General features: G+C 36.9%; 1 long non-coding RNA gene across 1 annotated transcript; it reads right to left on the bottom strand.

Moving 5' to 3' along the window:
• Positions 1–3,309: 3,309 nt before the first annotated feature.
• On the bottom strand, positions 3,310–8,722 carry LOC128622581 (uncharacterized). The gene is made up of 3 exons (XR_008388422.1): positions 4,459–8,722; positions 3,833–3,903; positions 3,310–3,742 (listed from the first exon to the last, which is right to left on the bottom strand). It is a non-coding gene; the product is annotated as an uncharacterized LOC128622581 (long non-coding RNA).
• Positions 8,723–9,056: the final 334 nt, after the last annotated feature.

Raw genomic sequence — 9,056 nt, 5'->3', positions numbered from 1 at the left:
CCATTTTCAGATCTCTCCAGAGATGTTCAATCGGGTTCAAGTCTGGGCTCTGGCTGGGCCACTCAAGGACATTCACAGAGTTGTCCTGTAGCCACTCCTTTGTTATCTTGGCTGTGTGCTTAGGGTCGTTGTCCTGTTGGAAGATGAACCTTCGCCCCAGTCTGAGGTCCAGAGCGCTCTGGAGCAGGTTTTCATCAAGGATGTCTCTGTACATTGCTGCATTCATCTTTCCCTCGATCCTGACTAGTCTCCCAGTTCCTGCCGCTGAAAAACAAACATGATGCTTCCACCACCATGCTTCACTGTAGGGATGGTATTGGCCAGGTGATGACTGGTGCCTGGTTTCCTCCAGACATGACGCTTGCCATTCAGGCCAAAGACTTCAATCTTTATCTTGGTCTTGGTCTGAGAGTCCTTTAGGTGCATTTTGGCAAACTCCAGGCGGGCTGTCATGTGCCTTTTACTGAGGAGTGGCTTCCGTCTGGCCACTCTACCATACAGGCCTGATTGGTGAAGTGCTGAAGAGATGGTTGTTCTTCTGGAAGGTTCTCCTCTCTTCAGAGAGACACGCTGGAGCTCTGTCAGAGTGACCATCGGGTTTTTGTTCACCTCCCTGACTAAGGCCCTTCTCCCCCGATCGCTCAGTTTGGCCGGGCGGCCAGCTCTCGGAAGAGTCCTGGTGGTTCCAAACTTCTTCCATTTACAGATGATGGAGGCCACTGTGCTCATTGGTACCTTCAATGCTGCAGAAATGTTTCTGTGCTCTTCCCCAGATCTGTGTCTCGATACAATCCTGTCTCGGAGGTCTACAGACAATTCCTTGGACTTCATGGCTTGGTTTGTGCTCTGACATGCATTGTTAACTGTGGGACCTTATATAGACAGGTGTGTGCCTTTCCAAATCATGTCCAATCAACTGAATTTACCACAGGTGGACTCCACTCAAGTTGTAGAAACATCTCAAGGATGATCAGTCAAAACAGGATGCACCTGAGCTCAATTTTGAGTGTCATGGTAAAGGCTGTGAATATTTATGTACATGTGCTTTTTTTGTTTTTTATTAATTTTGAGGAAAATATTGAATTTTAATCCATTTTGGAATAAGGCTGTAACATAACAAAATGTGGAAAAAGTGAAGCGCTGTGAACACTTTCCAGATGCACTGTATGTTGGGCAGTGAGTTTTCTAGTATTGGGGACTGTCAGTGGCTACTGTTAATGGTTAGACTATATGGCCAAAAGGACAGCTGAGTGAAACACATTTCTGTCAGCCTTCTCCAAAATGTTGCCACAAAATTTGAGGCACACAATTGTCTAGAATGTCTTTGTATATTGTAGCATGTTGTATGTTATGATTTCCCTTCATCGAAACTAAGGGGCCCAAACCAGTTCCAGCATGAAAATGCCCTAGGTCCATGAAGACATAGTTTGCCAAGGCTGGTGTGAAAGAACTCAAGTGTCCTGCACAGAGTCCTGACCTTAACCCGGTTGAACACTTTTGGGATGAGCTGACCCTAGGCTTCCTCAACCGACATCAGTGCCTGACCTCACTAATGCTCTTGTGGCCGATTAGCAAATTTCCATAGCCACGTTCCAAAATTTAATGAAAAGCCTTCCCAGAAGAGTGGAGGTTATTATAAAAACAAAGTGGGGACTAAATCTGGAATGGGATGTTCAACATGCACAAGGTTGCAGTTAATTGGTTTATTTTTCTTCGTCAATGAAAATAGTCCCCAAAGAAGCTACAGCTGGATAGAGTGGTGGATGTTGTCATGTAACACACAGACTGACCCATAGTAAGTGTAGTTTCAATGGTTTCAATGTAATGAACTATTTCTAGAACTGAAATTTTATGTACCAAACATAGACAAGCAGAGTGATACAGACACCTTTTTTTTTGCAATGTACACCTTCTGAGCTTACATTCCTGAGCTGTACAAACGCGCAACGTGGGGCTTGTGAGTCTCATGCTCTACTGACTGCACCAAAGCTGGGGAACAATAGTCTGCTTGAGGGGGGGAAGAAGGGACAAAGATGAGGGAGGATGCATGATATAGATTTTTTCTATGTATGTACTGTTATGACTGTCTTTTTACAAAATGTCTTTTACTGTATTAATTATATTGTAGTCTTTTATTCTATGGCATTTCTATATGTATGTACTGCTACGAATACTTTTTTTTGTTTTGTTTTGTTTTTTTTTTTTACAAAATAATGTATTTTATTTAGAGATGCACTGATGTATCGGCTGATAATCGGTATTGGCCGATAGAAGCTATTTTTCACGATATGGGCCATCGGCCGATAGTCCAGGTGATCCGATGATCAGGGCCAATTATATCCTGTCATTCTCAAAGAGGGCGGGAAAACACATCAATTTTGGGCTGTGTGTAAAGATGATGTCTCTTGTGTGGAATGATGACAAAACTCCAGTTTATAAACTCTGTAATCTCTGCACTTCTAACATTTTACACCGGAAGTGAGCAGAAGTGAAGCGGAAGTTTTGGCGTTGAGTCCAAAAATTTTTTTTTCTGTGCTGCTTGAGCTGCTCACGCTGAATTAAAGCGCCAGTACACTGATGAAAGATTTAAATGAAGCTGAGTTGACAAAAAAGGTGTATATATTGCACAGAAAAATATATTAGTAGAGTAATATGTTTCATATCCAGTTAATGTTAATATGAGTTAATATCATCAAAAAAAAGTTTATATTCAGTCTATATTACCAGTTTGATGTTCACTGATGAAGTAGAAATGCTTTTGTTTGTGGTGAGTGAATGTGAGACTAACAGGAGGTTTTTTAGAATTCAGTCAATGTTAATATGAATTAATAACATTCAATAAGTTAAGAAATCTTACTTTAATCTTCAGAATTTAGCTAATGTGTTAATGTTAATTTGAGTAATGTATTTTCTGTTTATGAGACCAGTTACTGTGAAACAACTTGTTGAAATGGAGAGAATAAAGTTTTTATTTGCATTTCCTTCAGAATTGTGGAATTAATTATTATTAATTTAAAAGAAGGCATAAAAGGCAGAACTATCGGTATCGGCCGATATCACTCTGAATAATCAGTTATCGGTTTCGGCTGAGAAATTTTGGTGCATCTCTAAAACACACACACAAAATAACAATAAACATAAGTGATAAATTTTTATAAAATATTATTCAGATATGAAAAGACTATAAACAAAACAACAAAAAATACAACTATTTAAACATTATATTTAAATAGAAAATATATGCATATAACTATATAAGGCAGTAAATTCTATTTCTTTTATATTTACACCAGCCACTGCTTTTTCTTTTGTTAAAGTCTCGGTGTTTAACAGTAAATAGTGCCCCTGTTTTGGCTATGTCTCTGCTGTCCTGTAGTGACCACAGTTTTTTGCAAGTATTGGCCTCCATTCTTCTAATATACTGTGGGCATATGGTTGACGTGGCACATGTGGTTGTACGGCAGAAGCTGGTGTGGAGTGCTGCTGGGCTGGGGAGTGGTGGTGGCTGAGGGTCCAGAGACCAAAAACACATTGAACACACACTCTAATGTGGGGTTAGAATGGGGAACAAGCATGACAAAAGTGCTGGGCCCAATGGGATTAACATGGGCTGGCTCCATGATGCCTGGAGGTCGAGGAAGCAGCTGTTTCTGGGGTGCACACTTTGGTCTGGCCCTCTCAGGTAGGTCTGGGGGGATGTGTATGTGATGCACCTCTTATATATTGCTTGACATTTATCTATCTGTAATATTCAAAACACTGTATCAGTTGACAAGCAACCTATAGACTACATTTTATGGCCATTTTGATATTAAAGTTTGCCAATATATACCCTTTTAAACAGGTCATGCCATTTCTTCTAGGAAGGATCAGGTCTTTTGCCAGCTTCAGAGGGCCACACACCTGTTGAAAATAAATACTGATTATATCATCACACTGCACTGACTACAACATTCTCATGTTTTCTCTTATGAAGTTGTACACATTCTACCACTATTATTTAAAAACAGCCCTGGTTTCTTTCGATTTTCATTTGTACCATCTTAGTTTTTTGTTTGGTCATTTTTGCCCATGACTTGCCCACTGTAGGTTCTGACCAGTGTCTGTGAAGCTTTGAGACAGTAGGCAAAGTGAAAGCTAAAAGGCTAATACAATTATAATATATAATAATTAAATTAAACAAATTAAAACAGCCAATAAAACATAAAGGTGTACAGTTTATATCCCTATACATTAAAACACTTGTTATAATGAAGTTCAATATATAATGATCTAACAACAGGTTTCCTTAATGCATGATAAACATTCCAAGACTTCTTATAATAAAGATCAATCAAAGCAGCAAACACCTAAACACACAATATAAAAGTTACTAAAATACGCACATAAATCTTATTATAATAAAGATCCCTCAAAGCACACACATAAATAAGACATTGCAATCATTGCAAAACACACTTAGTTTTGTCCTATCACACTCCAAAGCTGAGATCTGAGATCCTCCGTTTTCCAGGGACTTGGCCGAGCAGTATTTCAAAAGAACCTGCGCTGAAATAAACACACTGAAAGACTAAAAATGTTAATAAGAACTTCCCAAATATCGCTGAAAAAATCCAGAACACAAGAATTTTGACTCGGTTTTGCAGTATACTTGGACTGGAAGAGGGTCATGACACCTCTTACTATATTAATATTTTTGCTTTGCGCAGGATAATAGAATACATCAAAAAAGCACTCGGGATAAGCACTGTGTACATGGACTTTTTAATAATGCTCTAAAATGTTTAGAAAAAGGTGACTTCATAATCTTGGTTACAAATCAGAATATATAACTTAAAATAATAATAAACAAACATAGGAACACTTTTCTGTAACCCATCATTCATAACAGCCTTTAAATCTGTTTGCTTGTCCATCTATCCCTCTGTTTGCTTGATCCCTCTGTAATAGAAAAAAAAAAATATTATTTATACACATGCATACAAAAACAAATTGCCAGCCCAGCTGTACATTTAAGGTTTCATGCTAACTGCAATTCTAACTGCTTATTATAGTTATATGTGTGGTTCACATTTATTGTGTCATATTTTGCATAGAGCATAATAAATTAGACCCTTCTTTAGCCTACCATGCTTGACTGCTGCTTAGAATTTCATGTGTGTATAACATTACAAGCTTGGTGATTGGAATAACAATTCAATTTATACTGACATAGACATGGTCTATATAAGGGGTGATCCACTGCTTTGTGTCAGGTGGTTTTTTGATGCCATGCATTAAAATGGTGTAATACGCACCTAGCCATTTTCATACAATTTTTGTTTTCCAAATAATAATGCTTACAAACGCCAATGAGCAATGGCACAGAAAACCTTTGTAGATGTTTAATTTAATGAGAAAGAAGTCTGTGGAGAAAGCACACTATATAAATGATTCATTTGATTCATATTGCCTCACAGCATTAATGATACTAACTTTTTAATTTATAAAACAAAGTGTTCAATGGCTATACCTAAAATACAGCACAGCTATGATGTTGATCTCCAGCTCATCACTGCACAAATCACAGGATTGATTATGACACTTTCCCCTGGTTTCACAAACAAGGCTTAAGCCTAGTCCCAGACTAAAATGCATGTTTGAGCTGTTTTAACTGAAAGTAACTTGCACTGACATATCTTAAAATATGTCTGTGCCATCGTTTTGTCTCAAGATGCGCACCAGTAATATATTTTTTTTCTAAGGCACGTTTATAAAAGCTACTTAAAAGCTACTTGTCTTAATTGATTGAAGGCCTAACCCTGGCTTAATGTAAACCCTGTCTGTGAAACCAGGCCTTTATCTTCTATTGAAAGAAAAGAAAATATATTGAGCCTGTAATAAACTTTAAAACAACTTTTAAATAGTAAAAAATTAAGGACACTGTAATATAGTAACCACTGAAAGCATAACGGTGAATATAGTCACAAATAAGGTCAAATGCTTCACAAGACCGTGATGGGTGATCTTTGTGACTTTTTTCACAATATAACAGCCTCTCCACAATACCAGTCTCAAAGATTACAATGAGCTCTATTAGAACAAAAATCCATAACATTTGTAATAGACAAGGTGCACAGCTGGTTATGGATTGCCAGACGGGACACAGGTATGGGGATGATGATGATCTGTGCATTTTAGGATGAACCATCTCCTAAGGTGTTTGAAGAAAAGAAATGGAAAAAGATAAGCATTTTAGCATTTTTAGAGCATTTTATAAGGAAAACATTTACAAGTTATTGTGGGCAAAAATACTTATTTCTCACAAACAACATTGGGCTATCAACCCCAAATTAATGACAATGAACATGTACAATGTAGCAACATGTACACAACATAGTCAATAACCTCTCTACTAGATACTACATGGCTGTGCTGATTAAATCAGATTGATATATGTCCTCCAAACAATGTGAAAACTAAAGTCAAACAAAACAATTATAATGAATGTATTTATATAGGCTATGCTACACATTTGCAAAAACAGGGTTAAAATATAAACATTATATTCTAAAACAAAAACAACTGTTTGCCCACCGTTTTAAAGCATAAATAAAAAAATTAAAAAAAAGATTAAAAATGATAAAGAAAAACAAAAGCACAGACTAAATGTTAACTGGTATGAAGAACACACACATTCACTTATCTGAATACAGTAAATGAATATAGTATGTGCCAGCCAGTATCCAGTCAACTCGCTTCATGTAGATTGAGCACAACACAACTTCAACACAACAGAAATATAATTCCTTTTGACAAACGCAAGTTCCACAAGTCTGCATGAAGTTTTACAGCATTAGTAATAAAACAATAAATCAAGTGAAACATCCACATGCCATGCGGTTAAAAACTGTTTGCTTTTACTGAAAGGCAGTCTTTTCAGTCTACCACATCCTTTTAAAAGGGACGGTACAGGTATCATCTAGGAGCAGTGACTGGTATGCAACACTAGAGGGAGGTATTCAGCTCAAAAGAATAACAAAAGGTAAATGGCTTCATCAGGTAAGCAATGAGACAAATACTCTGCTCTAATGAAAAGAAAAAATAAGATTGCTCTAACATAGTAATTAAATGACATGTAATATAATTGTAGTAATTATGTCTAGTAATTATATTACATGTATACCCTCTTTACAGTTACTGCTCTCATAAATACAACATGTAGAATATTAAACATATATTTCAATCTAGAACAATAAATATTGTGGCAAGATGTATATTTTAGTCCGAATTATAGCGCTCCCATTCTCTTCATCTGTTTCCAACATTAGATAAGGATACGACCATCAAATGTAAGTTATACACTGGGGGAAACATGTCTGAAGTCCTCATACATCTGTCGAAGCGTCTGACAGGGCAAACCACGATAAACTATATGCTTGGTTGTTTTGAAGCACTCTCTCTGCTCCAGTCAGTTTTGTGGTCTGTGTGCGACTCAAATACTCCTCTCTACAAAAGATACCAGCTGCTGTTGATTCAAGATTTGACAGATGAAGACGTGTCAATTATTAAAAGACTTTTGTAGTTTTATGGACATCGACCTCTTTGATATTACATCACTGTTGCAATGGTTACAGGTAATAGTCTGAATAGAATACAGGCTTGACTTTGGTTACTTGTTCATACAGACAAAATTCTAAATGCTATTGTAAGCTGCTGTGTGAACAGGACATTTCGAGACTCACACCTGTAAGTAAATTTGGTTGTTAATTCCCAAACACTGACAGTGTGAACGAAGCCTACCAATGAGTCATAAGCACAGTTTGTGCTTTTATTTTTCTTTTATAATTAATTGAGTTAAACTGGCTTCTGCTTTACAACTCCGGACAAACAATTGTTTAATATTTTATAATTTTGAATTTATTTAAAACCTCTTTTAGATGTATAACAGTAGTCTGCTAAACAATTCATTACCTTGTCTACAAAGTGTGAAGAGGTTTGGTGGTGGAAGGTGGCGGAGAGGTCCTCACCTAAGATTTGGCCTGCACTTTCCAAAGCTGGTACACCCAGGGGCTTTGGTGAGTGGGCAGCATTATGAAGGAGATTAGCTCAAAAACTGATTTACAACATTAAAGCTTGGTCATATTTGTGTTAATTCATCTCAGGTTGTCCAATTGTCCCCATTTTAAATTTGCGGAGAGCATAGGGTTGCATAATTATGGCCAAAATGATAATTCCGATTATTTTGATCAATATTGAGATCACGATTATTTATCATGATTATTCATTGATTTTAGGGACAACATATTTTTATTGCACTTTCACATTTAAATAAACAGACCGCTGCTTTCACCTCCATGTTGTGCTACATTCCTGCTAATGTACAAATCTTTGCATCAAATTAGACTGGTCCTTAAAGTGCATCATCTTGTAGAAGCAAAATATAAATAAAATTCTACCCAAAATATAGGATAAGTAAAAATAAATATGCCATCAACCAAATGGAAATGTGCAATCAAATATAACAATATACAACCAAATGAAACCAATTCAGACGTATGCTGAAAAGGCAATAAGTGTTTACAGGAGGAGAGACGCAGACAAATCAACCAATAGAGCGGAGCATGTCATTTTGTACCGGAACCTGGAAGTTAGCATCACACTGGTTCCCTCGACAAAAACCCAATAGGATTTTCCAGTAGACTTTTGGATTATTGCAAAAAATAATCTCTGTGATCAACAAAAGTTTACAATACTACCACATTTTGTGCATCAAGATAATTTTCACAAATTAACACAACTTTTATGAAGTTTGAAGCCTAACTACAATGGCCAGAAATAAACTGCTGAGCGTATGCTATAAATGAACTATACCACGGTCACTCGACTTCAACGTCACTGTCACCAAGCTTCTGACAACTTTTCCAAACTTGATTTAAAATATTTTCCATAATACGAATTTATCATGTTTTTTGGGGTGGAATTGTGCACAGCATACCTGAACCAATTTTCAGGGCTCTACGGTAACAATTTCTTTTAGGAGCACTTGTGCTTCTAATTGCAAAAATTTAGGAGCA

This window comes from Ictalurus furcatus, chromosome 2 (assembly GCF_023375685.1).
Source record: "Ictalurus furcatus strain D&B chromosome 2, Billie_1.0, whole genome shotgun sequence".
NCBI classification, from domain to species: Eukaryota; Metazoa; Chordata; class Actinopteri; order Siluriformes; family Ictaluridae; genus Ictalurus; species Ictalurus furcatus.
This window is presented reverse-complemented; position numbering and strand designations above follow the sequence as displayed.